Source organism: Tamandua tetradactyla, chromosome 3 (genome assembly GCF_023851605.1).
Source record: "Tamandua tetradactyla isolate mTamTet1 chromosome 3, mTamTet1.pri, whole genome shotgun sequence".
Classification (NCBI taxonomy): Eukaryota; Metazoa; Chordata; class Mammalia; order Pilosa; family Myrmecophagidae; genus Tamandua; species Tamandua tetradactyla.
Window position 1 is genome coordinate 116,390,487 of NC_135329.1, and position 13,684 is coordinate 116,404,170.

At 32.4% G+C, this 13,684-nt stretch overlaps 1 long non-coding RNA gene across 8 annotated transcripts in view; it reads left to right on the forward strand.

Annotated features, from left to right (window-relative positions):
- LOC143677607 (uncharacterized) overlaps nucleotides 1-13,684 on the forward strand; it is a 359,256-nt gene that overhangs the window by 81,748 nt on the left and 263,824 nt on the right. For all 8 annotated transcript variants that reach the window (XR_013172741.1, XR_013172746.1, XR_013172743.1 and 5 more), the window contains exon 4: nucleotides 710-778. This is a non-coding gene — a long non-coding RNA (uncharacterized LOC143677607). The remainder of the gene's footprint in view (nucleotides 1-709; nucleotides 779-13,684) is intronic.

Sequence of the window (13,684 nt, forward strand, 5' to 3'; positions counted from 1 at the left end):
TGAAAATAATGTAGACTGTGTACAAAAAGCTTTGTGAATGATGAAGATGACCACAAAGTTACCTTGGCCAATTCAGGTTAAAAAAAAACAAAAACTAAGTTTATTGATCTTTTTTTCCCATCTAATTTTTACTTTTCTATAAGGGAATTTTCTTTATTAAATAAAATGAAAGAGGATTTTTACTATGTCTTTCATGTGACATATCAGATGGTTCTAAAGAAGAAGTAGCTACTTGGCAATATTTGATTGTGAAAACAGGATAAGTTGAAATAAAAATGAATTGAATCTGAGTAGCTTCAATTAGAATTATTACCTTATGTATTGTTATCATGTAAATTAAATTTTGATTATTTATACTGACTAATAGCCTACACAATAAAATAATAGAGGAGAAATATATATTTTCCTCCTTGGTTTTATATGAAAAAAAACACAGTACCTGCCCATGCAAAAAAAAAAGTAAAAATTAAAAAAATAAAAAAGAACAACCTCTAATTCTGAAGACACATGGGTTTTTTTAATTTTATGATGCTAATTTAAAATAAAAGTGATAAAATTAGAAAACCACATCAAAACATGTAGAAGTTAGTCACTAGTGTGCTACTGATAACAGCTTATATATGTGTAGTATTTTATAAAGCACTTTTATTTAGTGCAGCTAAATCTTAAAAAAAAATCACTGTTTCATATTTTAATCACTGTTTTGCAGATGAAAAATTTGTGCATCAGTGAGCATATGAGACAATGTTCAACTTCACTGATAATGAAAGGCAGGCAAGTAAGAATATGCTATTTTTAACTTTAACCTATAAAATTAAAGATTTCTTTCATTGTTATTTTGATGATAAAACTTGGTGCTGTTAAAGATGTGGTGGCAAAAATTTTCTCGCATATCTAGGGAAAAGTACAACTGTTTTGGAAGGTAATGAAGCAATCTGTATCAAGTTTTACAAGTATTGACGTCATTTGTGCAAACAGTCCTATTTCAGAAAATCAGGCCTAAGGAATTTAACTGAAATACAGGAAAAGTTTATGAGGAAAGATGTTCATTGCTTTATTATTTATAGCTAAAACAATAGATACAAGTTGATATGTAGTAATATCAAAATGGGCAGTTTTATTTAAAAATATTAATGTGCTAAATGATATTAATAATGTTTTCAATAACAGGTAAATTTTTTACCTCATGGATGATTTTTAAAGAAAACATTTAAGCTAAAGAAGGGAATGATACGAATCAAATGTTTAGTGTATTTATTTTGAAAAAGTGATATCAGAAGTGATTTTTAAACCTTTCTATTTGTTGTGGTTTTTAGGCTCTCAACAGTGAGCAAATGTTGTTTCTTTAAACAAAAGTGAAAATAATTGTGTTCTAAGAGATTGCATGTTACCTAAGTATTCGCTGGACGTATTCCAGATCTAGCTTGATTTGGCAATATTTTTCCCTTGAAATCCTCCGAAATAATTTAATTTCAAAGAAACTAAGACCAACAAAGGGATAAAATAAGTTTTTCCTACAAATCACAATTTGAAATATCATTTAATTTTTCCATTAATGCTAGCTGCAAAGACAATATTTAGAAAAATATTAATTTCTTCTAAGGCAATAAATTCTTTGAAAAACAACCTCTTAGCAGTTTTGGGTGTTCTTGATGACTTCCTTATATTGTCTATATGATTAAAATTAGTTCTTATCCGTTTAATGATCAGTAACTTGGATTTTAAAAATATTCTGCTGCAGATGATTCATTAGCCCTGCTCAAGTAGACTCATATTTAAGATCTATTTATGTTATGACAGACACCTAGATAAATATGACATTTCTCTTAAATTCTATTTTCTAAAAGCTATAGTCTAAAATTTAAAAGTTTCTGAATAGTGGCATACTACAATGGAGAAAGTGACACATTTTAACTACCTATAAATATATTGGTCACATGAAAGCATGTACATGTGTTTAAAATATGCAAATGCATATGCATAACTAACTGCAAATATACCTTACTGTGCACCATGAAATTTTGTAGAGCCATTTCTAAACTAATTTTATACCAAGTCTTACTTATCTGTAACCTTTGATTTAATAGTATATATCCACTTACATGTAAAAGTAAGATGGAAAAATCATTACCTCCAATGACTCAAAATGCCGAGAAAAAATAGATTGGAATGAAGCTGAAAGCATAAAATCATAGGTAGTGTTAGACCAGTTCCAAGGAAAAAATTTCATTCTAAATTTTATAAATATTGCTCTGTTTTTTGTTTCGTCCTTTAAGATACAATGACTTTCTATGAACATACCAAAAAATAGATTTCTCCCATTTCCATGGTGATTTAATTATGCATGCTTTCTTAACCAGACCTGCAAAATTGAATAACTAGATATTTAATAATTTTTAATAATCCCAACTCTAACTCACTAGAAGGTTATGAAGTTATTGAAGCTATCAAATGAGACTACAAATGTATGAGATATCAAATGAGACTACAAATATATGAGATTTATAACAAATAAACACACAAATACTTATGCACTAAAATGTTGATTAGATGAAGATGTAAAAGTGAGGGTCTGTGACATGAGAAGCAGTAAATACTGGCTAATTCACAATGTCTATTTCTTAATGAAAGTTCTTTCTTTACTTAGCATATATACTCAATTAAGACATATTCAACTTGGGTATTTCATGAAAAATTTGAATCTTCCTATGAAATGAATCTTCACTAGTATATAGGGTTGCTCTTCATTAAGGGAAATTCTCAAGTTTGTTTAGGAATGCTAAGTAAATCTTACAATAGAATATTTAGGCAATTGTCTACAGTCTAAACTAATGTTGAGTTTTGCTCAGCATTACCTTCCCCACAAAATGCACAGCGTTAACCAATTCTTTTCTGTCAACTAGCAATTTTTGGCAGATCCCTTTTGCATGATTCATGAAGGACCAGTAAAAGGCTAATTGTTCAAATTAATTTGCGTAAATGACTAAGCAAGAGATAACAAAATTACATCTGCACTTGTTTGGCAAAGATTCAATAGCAGCGGCCCTGTACTGCCAGCTGCTTCCAGACAACACTCTTGCAGAAATTAAAAGCTACAAATATTAATTAATACACTTTTTTGGTACGTTAATTTGCACTGAAAGGTTCCGGAGTGCAAAACTGCTGAGAAGATGAACCATGATAATTAGAATTAATGGGATGGATGCATGTTTTTTGCAGCTGAAGTTTTAAAAACCCATGAATGGAACTGGGAACTTAAAACTGACATTCTCATAAATCTCTATGATAATGCAGCTATTAGTATTAGAAGGATTAAGTACTATGGCTCCACAGTTATCCATCACATGACATGTTATATCCCATCTGTCACTGCAGTAGCTAAGACATGATAGCTGTCCTTGAGGAAGCCATATGAAAAGCTTTGGGAATTCAAGGAATTGAAGTGATGGCTGCCGGACTACAAAGTGAATAGTGCAAATTTCTGACTTCCAAACAGAAATAACAGCCAGCACTCTGTATTTGTCAGCTTAGTGCTCTACAAATTCCCTAACTCTTGTCTCTACATTTAAGTTTAGTTAGGCAATCTGAATTATGAGTAGATGAGACTAGAAAAATTAGTAGTGTCATGTCTAGGTTTTCTTTAATGCGTGTGTAAGTTAAGGACTAGGCATTCCCTATAGACCAGCTTTTACTGATTGCTGTATTAATTGTACATAGAAATATCTTAGAAAATTTTACTGTTAAAACATTTGCAAATATGTTGACTAATGCTTGACGAAGTGACAAAGAACTGAAAATTCAATGCTAAGTCATACCCTGAACCTTTAGTTTTAGCCATGGCTTTAAAGTTCTTAAAAAGGTTTCATGGTTCAATAGCTGGCAATAAAGGTAGAATATTAATTTCACATAATGCTTCCCCAAATTGCTAATGTGTGCTACATAATTAGACACATATGTAGAGAAATTTACTTGCTTTTGCTTAAAAAAAAAAAACAAAAATATGAAATACTCATGAAGGATTACAGAATGCATGCAATGTTTACTTTTTTAAAATTAGTTCATACTTAGAAAGAAACTTGGCATCTAAAAGGTAGGAAGTAATTGTTTTATTGGATTCAAATTTGGATAATTAGCACCTTCTAGGAATATTATACCTGCCTTAGAGAACTGTACTTAAAGAGGGATTATGGGAAAATGTAAAGGAGCTTTAAGATAGATATATGTATATATTTATGTGCATATATATGTATATGTTTTAAGATATATATTTACATATAAATATATATATATTTATATATATATATAAAATATTGGGAAAATAACGTTCTTTAAATGTGTTGACCACAGGTCTATGCTTGAAGGGAAAACTCTAGACCTAAGAAAATTTTCCATCCTAACTGATATCCAAAACTATAAGCTAATATATTTAGCTAATTCTGTAATTTTTAAACACATATTACTTGGATAGCCTTTCCAGATTTAATCTTCCCCCAACATTCTGTGGGAAATTGTGGGCATGCTTTTATTTTTTTCCCCTGAAGAAAGACATGGTTACATTATAGTCTCAAAGGTGTTATGTAAGACACAGGTTTAAACTTAAGGCTCTGATCTCTGTTATAGTGGAAATACATGCATTGCCAGGAAGCAATACTTCAAACTGCTAAGAGTCATTTACTGTCTTTGGTTAGAGATATCTATCTTTCCTTGATAACAGTCCCATAGAGAGCTGCTAGGAGGACACTGAAGTGATCTCAGACAGCAAGAAGAGATGGAAAATGGACAACAAAGAGGTAGAATTAGAAGCCCGAGTGCCCCAGGGTAAACCTTGCCTAACTTGGAGTTGGGCTCTGGGCCTGTGTTGCTTTTGAGGAATGATAAAGAACATAAGCAATTTTTTTCAGGGGAAAAAAGGTCATGCAGTAACTTAAGAGTTTAAGTATTTGATGACTCATTGCCATGAAGGGACTATAGATTTGACTGTATAGAGAATGTGTTAGTGACAAGACTGATAAAACCTGATGATATGATTTCAAGTATGGAATTAGAGAATTTCTCAGGGGATGAAGCAGAACTCAGTCATTTGCTTGCTCTATCAAAATAAATACTTTTCAAATATCTTCCGCCAAACAGAGGAGTTTATAAATATTAAAAAATAAGAATAAATTCAGATGCACCACATTTTCTTTTAATGTTTTATGGCCAGCTGATATACAGAATAAAAGCTTTTTGTTAGAATGGAGGATGTCACATGTCAAGCTGTTTGTCTGCTTGGATTGTTAAAATCTATGCAATAATCTAGAAATGTATTATATGGTGCGTATTTGTCCTTTCCTTTGTGGGTTGTCTTGAGGCTTTCCCAGCTATGCTAGCCTGACCTAAGAAATATGTCCATTCTCTAGACCAGGCTTCTCTTTGTTGCCCTTCAAGATGTTTTTGCCTCTTGTGACAAAATTTTGCAAGTATAAATATTTTATCAAAGACCTCTTTGAAAGTTCAATGGGCTTTGGTCTATGAAAAACATAGTTGCTATAAGCTTTTTAATAGTATTCTTCTTAAAAGTGTCAGAAGGTATGCTGTTTTCTAATTTCTTCAATGAAATACATTTCCAAAATATGTCACTTATTATTACTCTTTGAAATATTTGTAATGTTCAAATAGTTGATTTGAGTCTACAAGATACTTGCTAGGGTGGTGGAAATGTGTTTTCAGAGAGCACACAATATTTTCTTCCATTGGGAATGAGTTTCTACACATATATGTGATTTCAAAATTATCTAGACTCTGAAGAGTGGGTGCCAATTTAGCACAGTGTAAGCTATTGTTTTACCAGGGCAGAATTCTTGACCCTTGTCTAAATATGATGCATTGCCTGGAAAAAGGTTAGCTAAATCTATTATTACCTTATTGGTAAGTAAATATTTCAGGAAATAGCATACATTAACATGCAACACAACCCAATTTGTGTACACCAATATAAAATGAAAGTCAGTACTACGCAGTAACTTTATTTCCTTTGGTAATGCATTCAAAGTTGAGAGAGTAAACAGCTGCTACAATGCAAAAAAAAAAAAAAAAAAAACATAATTTAAACAAAATCATAATATAACTTTGAAATGATCAAGTTCTTAACACCCAATCTCCATTCTATTTTACTCATAAAGAAACAGGTCATGAATAAAGGTAAAGAAATATTTCTTCACAAAAAATTGTCTTCATATCATACTTTCATGAGTCAAATACACTCAGTTTTACCCCACTTGGTAGGTTATACACAATAAAATCTATAAACCCATAAATGAATATGTGTTAGACAAATTGTCCTGGCCTGATATCTTCAATTCAAAATTTTCTTGTTTTTATCATGGAAAAATAAGTCCTACCTCATCTACCAGTGCATTTCTCCCATTTAAAATGCCTTCAAAACATATCCCTGCCTTTTGAAGGGCTTAACTTTAAAAGAACAAGTCGTTCTGTGACAACTACAAAACTTTCTCTAGCTATTCCACTTAAAGTGATCTTTCTGGCCTCTTACCTGCTACTGTTCATACAATTTTTAGAGCAATTACACATGCCCTCCTTTGGGATAAGTATTATTCTATTTCATCAAACTGTTTAAATTGTTGTTTTTATTTATTTTCCATCTATCTTGTATTATTATTGTGCTAACTGGATGCTAAGTTTCTCAAGGACAGGAACTGTTATCCATACTTCTTGGCATCCACCATAATCCTTAAGACAGTTTGTCTAGATTTCATTCATCTGGCAGCTTTTGGAAGGCTTTCCAAGCTCCCACCTGCCCCTCATTCTCTGAAAACTTCATTTGATAAAAGTTGTCCCAGATGTCTACTTGCACACACAGTTGTAATGTGGAAACCTGCCTCCTCGTGCTTAAGAGGACACCTTACCCAAACTAGAAAATCAGATTCCCACCCCCACCGCAAAACTGGTAATTTGAAACTGTAGTGTCCAGTGTCTGAAAATCTTTGGAACTGAGTCAGTTTATTTGTATAGCACTTTAAACAGAATGCCTATGAACGTCTTTAGCTGAGGGTGCTGGCTCTGTCCTGACCTTCATTCCTATTGAATCTTCGTTGTTCATCTACTTTTTAAATTCCACAACATGCCTTGGTATAATTCCAAAATATTTCCTTTTTGAAATCTGGCTGGAGTTGTTTGTTCTTTATTTCTTTCTAAGTGTGTTTTCAGTATCTGATGATTCTATGAAGCCTGGCTACATATAACATCATAGTTATGAAGTTAGAATTTTGGCTTCAAAAAAGAACTATGATCTTGAGAGCAGACTTTAAGAGAAAAAAAAATAATGATTTCTTAGCAAACCCCTTTCCATATATGAATAAGAATACCCACCTTGCTATATATAATTGTCTCAGGGTGAAGGACACATTATAAAAGATGGAAAGTATCTTTGAATATGAGTCTCATTAAGTTATATTGCATGCATTTAATCAAAATATTGTTTGATTAGAGTATTTTTGTGGAATCCCATGCACACTTCTTCATGTTTCTATACAACCTGACCTCAGAATGAGTACATGTTTTTTTTTTTCCCTAGATAGAATTCTCATGTCAGCATCAAAATAAAGCTGTCTTTAGGAAGTCATTTTAGAATATCCAAATTCTTGATTGTATTGTCGATGATAAATTATGAAATTTGAGTTTATGAAAAATCAGTGTCCCACAAGATTTGTTATATAATGACTACATAAACAATATCTTAGAAATTAAAGACTCCATCATCCCATTAGCGAGTATGAAAAAATAATGATAAGGAAGTCAATGATGCTTTTCAGAGTTACCTCACAAAGGTACTTTGAGAGAGCATCTGTCATGAGAGAGACTACTTCTTTCTGCGAGAAGCCACTTAGAATCTAGAAGGTAGAAAAATTCCTTGTTCATACTCAAGTCAGAAAGAATGGAAACCATTTATTTGTGAGTCCTTTTCTCACACACTTACTGTTTTGGTTTATTAAAACAAAATAATTGGTGCTTAGAGATAAAAAATAAAATACAGGTGTCATGCAGTCACTAAGGTTATCATGGAAAGGAATATTTGACATCACTATTTATAAGTTGCATAATATATTTGGAATCCTGATGACATGAGTAGAAGTAGCTTTTTCATACTTGGTACTTTCCTGGAAAACAACCCACAGTAAAGTATGCTGCTGAAAAATAAAAGCCTTGAATTCCTTTCATCAACATATGGCTATATTAAAATGTTAACATTTTAAGTCCTAAAATCAAAATACCTAATGCTCAGTCTGGGTACAGGGACTACATTCAGCATACTAAAAGGGAAGTTTAAAAATGATCATATTTCTTCAACACAGTGCAGTGCATTTGAATGATCTACAACAATACCTTTGGCAACTGTTTCTCTGAATTTCAATTTACAAAAGGAAAATTAATGAACCCTGTTTACTACTTACTGATAATAACTCACCCTAGTCTTGCCAAGGAAAGATCTGCTACCAGGTTTCCAATAATCTTGGGTTTTTATCATCCTAATTCCCTCAAAAAAAAAAAAAAAAGCTTTTATTCTTTGAAGGACCATCAGAATACAATTTCTTCTGAGATTACTTTCCATTTCCTATTCATAAGCTGCAAATAATAGCACACCAGGGCAACAGCAGCAGGCTAATATATTCAAACACATCTGACCACTGCTTACCCTTTATTTAAAGAAATATCTTTGAGTCAGGTATGGGTTTCTTACAGCTATGTGCCAAAACGAAAAAATCATTGTTCTGGGAGCAAGACAACTTCAGTGGCTCATAGGTGACCTTGAAGAAATCATTTACATTCCCTTAGGCTCAGTTTATACATCCAACAAATGGGATTATGCATACTGCACATTCTTGTTACCTCAGTAAAATCTACATAATTATGTTGGAAAGCTGATTTGATCTCTTCAAAAGAAAAGACCAACATATCAAGGAAATTATTATCTCTATCTACTGGAATAGATAATTAAATTTACTGGTTCTTTACTTTTGATGATTCAGAAGTAAAGTTGGAGTTCAAAGAAACAAAACAAGTGAAGAAGCATGTGTCTATGTTTTCATTTAACAAACATTAATATTTATTTCATTTAACAAGCATTAAACATGTCCTGACTCCTGTCCAGGACACAAGAAAGTTTACTTCGTCTAAATAAAAGATTTAGTCAACTAATCTTTAAGTTTTTATCATATTGAAAAGCTGCCAGAGGAAGTTTGAAATCTGACACTATCAATAAGTAGGAGGAAACTAAACAATCTTTTTTTATTTTTTTAAGACAGTACCTGGAAAACTGGAAAGGGAAGTAAGGAAGGAGATAGATGAAGAAAGGAAAGCAAAGCCAAGGGTCTCCAGTTACCATGTAACATGCCATATATTAAGAATTCAACCAAATTGCATTTATAATAATTCTCTTAGAGCATTGGTAAGATAAAAGGAATGACTTTTTGCTCATATCTACTAATGGCTTTTCCTAAACCTTGGTCCAAAATCCTTCAAGGAAAAATTTTAAAAATGAATTGACCAAAAAAGAGGATCTGGCTTTCCCGATAGTACTCGAGCTGGAGAATGGTTTCATGCTTGTCACATTTAGTCTATTTCTAAGCTTCATGTAGAAATGACAAACATATATTGCTGAACAAAACCTTACAACAGAAGATTGTCATTCATATCTCCCTTCCCATTCAACTCCTTCTGGTTAATAGATAGCTAGGAGCAATGTAAAGTGGAGAATCAAGAATTTAGAAAAATTAAAAATTTTCTCCTTTTTGGGCAATTTTATAGCTCCATAGGAACATAGGTTATTGCCAGGTAGAGATGCAAATAATTTCTATACAGTGAAAGAGATAACCCCAACATTTATGATTTATTTTTTCCAGAAGGTATTAACTAGTTTCATATCTAACTCAGGACTCTAATCCTGACATTTCCTTATTACATTATCTATATACCTCCCTCAATAAATATTCTTTGGACTAATTTTAATCTTAATGGCCCACTCATTAAGTAAAGGGTTAAATAGAATCTTTGACACATCTTCATTTTATGTTTGCCTCAGAGGCATAGATTTACCTTTCTGAAAATGATACTTAAACATGGCCATTAAACATTTACTCATTGATTAATAACTTTAGTTGGCACATTACAATAAGAAATCTAATCTTGAAATTGAATCCTTAGTAGATTTGTAACATATTTGTAATTTGATTTAAAAATTGTTTATTGTGCTTTTAGAGAAACAGAAAATTAGAAATTCAAGAAAAGCACCTGGAGCATTTTTAAAAATCCCTTTCTTTTCTAATTTTGTTAACTAAACTTATGTAGGGAAAGATAATGTATATTCCTGAATTTCTTTTAGGTTTCCCATTGCTAATATTTAATGAACATATGTTAATTAATTCTCTCAGTGGGCTTTGTGAAGATAAATTTATAGAGAGAAATTTGGGAACTGATTTTAATCTATAGCTGTTTATAATAAAGCAAATCAAATCTAGTCCCCTGGCTAACTGAACAGATTTTGTACTCCATATCATTAATTTAGCTAGAGTCCCACATTGGCTAAATATTTTTCAGGGAAGAAGCAATGGTTTAGCATCCAAAGAATTTGGGACTAGCGTCATGGTAGACAAGGAATTTGACCAACTGGATTGTTAGAGGGCATAGAACTCTGAATATAGGAAATTTTTGTCCTACTTCCACTGGGTCAATTTTTCTGCTTCTTCAGTACTAAAGCTCAGGAATCTCTTCCATTGGGAAGACTTCCATACTTATACACTAGGGGGAATTAGATGCCTTGGTATTCCTATGCCATCCTTTAATTGCACTTAATTTATCATATATTTCTTATTTTCTGATTCTGCATCCCTCTCTTTTTCATGGGCTCAATGCAGAGAGGATTTACATGTTTGTAATTGGACTAATTTAGTGTTAGACATCTATACATTCAATAAATAAATTGGGATTAAATATATATTTGGTTGACTAGTCAAAGTATACTAACTAGCTAATTTATAAAAATCTGAGCATGCTCAAACACAGAAAACCTAGTAGAATGGATCCATATGCATAAACATTAATACAGCAATCATTAAAATATATTTTATATTTCTCCCAAAATAATTGCCTAGCCACAGAACTCAACCCTTTCTTTTGTTTTTTATCAAGGCTTATTGGGAGTATAAACATAATCTGTATCTGAATCTGAATCTGAATAAATTTGAACCTAATCTAAAATTGCTATGCTTTTAACTGCCAATTACTATGATGTAACTTTCTCCACTGTCAAACCATGGTTGTGATTTTGTAAACTATTTGTTTTTAAAATCATTGGGACTTGAAACTATTTGCATTTAAAAGTTATAGAGGTATTACAAATATTCCAAATATAAAATTAAATTACATTTCAAAGGATGGTTTTGTCACACATTTAAATGACTGAAAATAAGGCATATAATATACAACCTGGTAAACCTTTTGTTCTGACAGTATCACTGAAAATGGCTATAAAATCTGACAGAAACACTGAAAGATTACCTCTAAGGGGGATGTAGAATCCATTTTGTATTGAAACTGACCCTGAAGATGTGTCAAAACATTTGTTATACCCACAATGAAGAGTTAAAGACAAGGCTGGAAGATTTCTTGGGCTTGGAATAAAACATTCAGTTTAATGATCTTTCTTTCTCATGTGATCAGGAGGAAAACTGCAGAGATCGAGTGTCAGTTTTCCTTTAGTTTTACCTGCTAATGAGCACCCCTAAGTTACCAAGGAACATAGCTAAACTATTCAGAAAGTATTTGTGATTGCCAAAATAACATACTGAAACTGAAAAGTCTTTCCCACTCAGTCATGAAATAAGGAACAAGGAAGAGGTTAATTTTGTTTTCAGTACTCACAATAAATTCTATCTCAGCCATATTAATAGTCAATCTGATTTAATTTCCTCCTAATGTAAGCTAAAATGCAAGTTAGTCTCACACTTCAGAAAGGATGTAAAATATTTTAAGAATAGCCATATGAGATATAACTGTCAATAAGATATTAATTCCTTGCAGTGAGATATAGCCTTTTGCAGTCCAATCACTCAATTAGGAAAATAGATTCTGCAGCTCAGGTTTCTGAACTTCTTACCTTCTCATCTTTTTAAGAGGGTGTTATTAGTCTAGTCTGGTAACTTGCCGCGTCCTCTTTTTCCTCCCCGGTTTGACACAGTTCCCTGGAAGGAAGGGCGGTGGCAAGGCCTTCAACGCCCCAAAAGAGGACGAGGCATAAAATGGTGTAATAGAAAAATACTGGGATTAACGACACTAATTGTGTGTTTCTTGTTGCTGGTTGTGCTCCAAGCATTATATCAAAACGAATCAGAAAGCAAAAGAATTGGAAAAAATGATACAAATTGTACAAATTGCAAAACCTTGTTAATGACTGTTTGGAAAAAATTAGGTTGGGACGCCCCCATTAAGCAAGTCATGCTGCAAATACAGCAGGCAGAAGTGCTTTTAGAACAAGTCACAGAAAAGTACCCCATAGAAAGTAAACACTTACAATTAAAAAACCCTGCATTGAGCCATCCTGGAAATTTACTCCCCACCACGGCACCGGTCCATTGCTATAAAACAATAAAAAATCTAAGTAAACAATGTAACCTTTTAATCAAAACAAGCTAACCTTTAACCAGACTAAAATAGGTCTTGACATATTGCCTCACCTGTAGAATAATAGGAAAAGAAAGTCTAAACTCAGAAAACTGCAAACACAATGTCTGTGGTTTAAGCCAATATCTTGCTGCTATTAAAATCTTGTGTAAGTGTTCCTAAGAAAATCAAAACGTGTACTTTCGCTTTGCTTCCCTGAACCTGTAACTTTACCTAAAACGTAAACCATGACACAACCATAATTCTGTAATACCTGTTTCCTTGCCAAAAATAAGAGTATAAAATCAGTTAAGCAAAAATAAATCTAAGCAACTCTTCTCAGAAGAAAATTCTCTAAGCTGTCTCTTGGTGTTCTTCTCGCGCCGACGACCCTCCACACCTTCAAGCCCGTTCCCTCTGCTGCGGCTGGACCGCAGCAGTAACTATTATTGTTACTTTAAAAAGGACCAAACTTTTCCTATTTTTGTTATGTTTCTGTTATTTGTTTTCATTATACTAAGTATATGCTATTTAAAATAAGATATCCATCTTAGGAAATCTAGCTTGGCAGAACTGCTACTCAAATAGATATATAAATGTATATTCATATATATATTTGCAATTTTTTCCAAAAATCAAGTTTTTTCCAACAGTTTGCAAGTACTATATCCCTTACAGATCTTATTCCATTGTCTCAGTTAAAAAGTTTGCTCCCTAGTCGGGAAAACTCTTCTTTTATTGGCACTTACATATTCTATTTTGTTTCAAAGACTTAGCTAGTTGTTTCCTTGTAATGTTTCAGCTTTTAAACTGCTTCCCTGCCTCACTGAGTTCACATAAGATACATCTGAAAGCTTTAGTACAAATTTACTTTGAATAAAGTCTTCAATTCATTTTCATGGCACCAAAAAGACAGCTTTAATAACTGCAATGACAAATAAACTGGAAATCATTCCAGGCCTTTTCACTTAACTGACAAGTAGAACACTCTCATAATGAGCCGCAGGTTTTACGTTTTCTCTTTGACCAT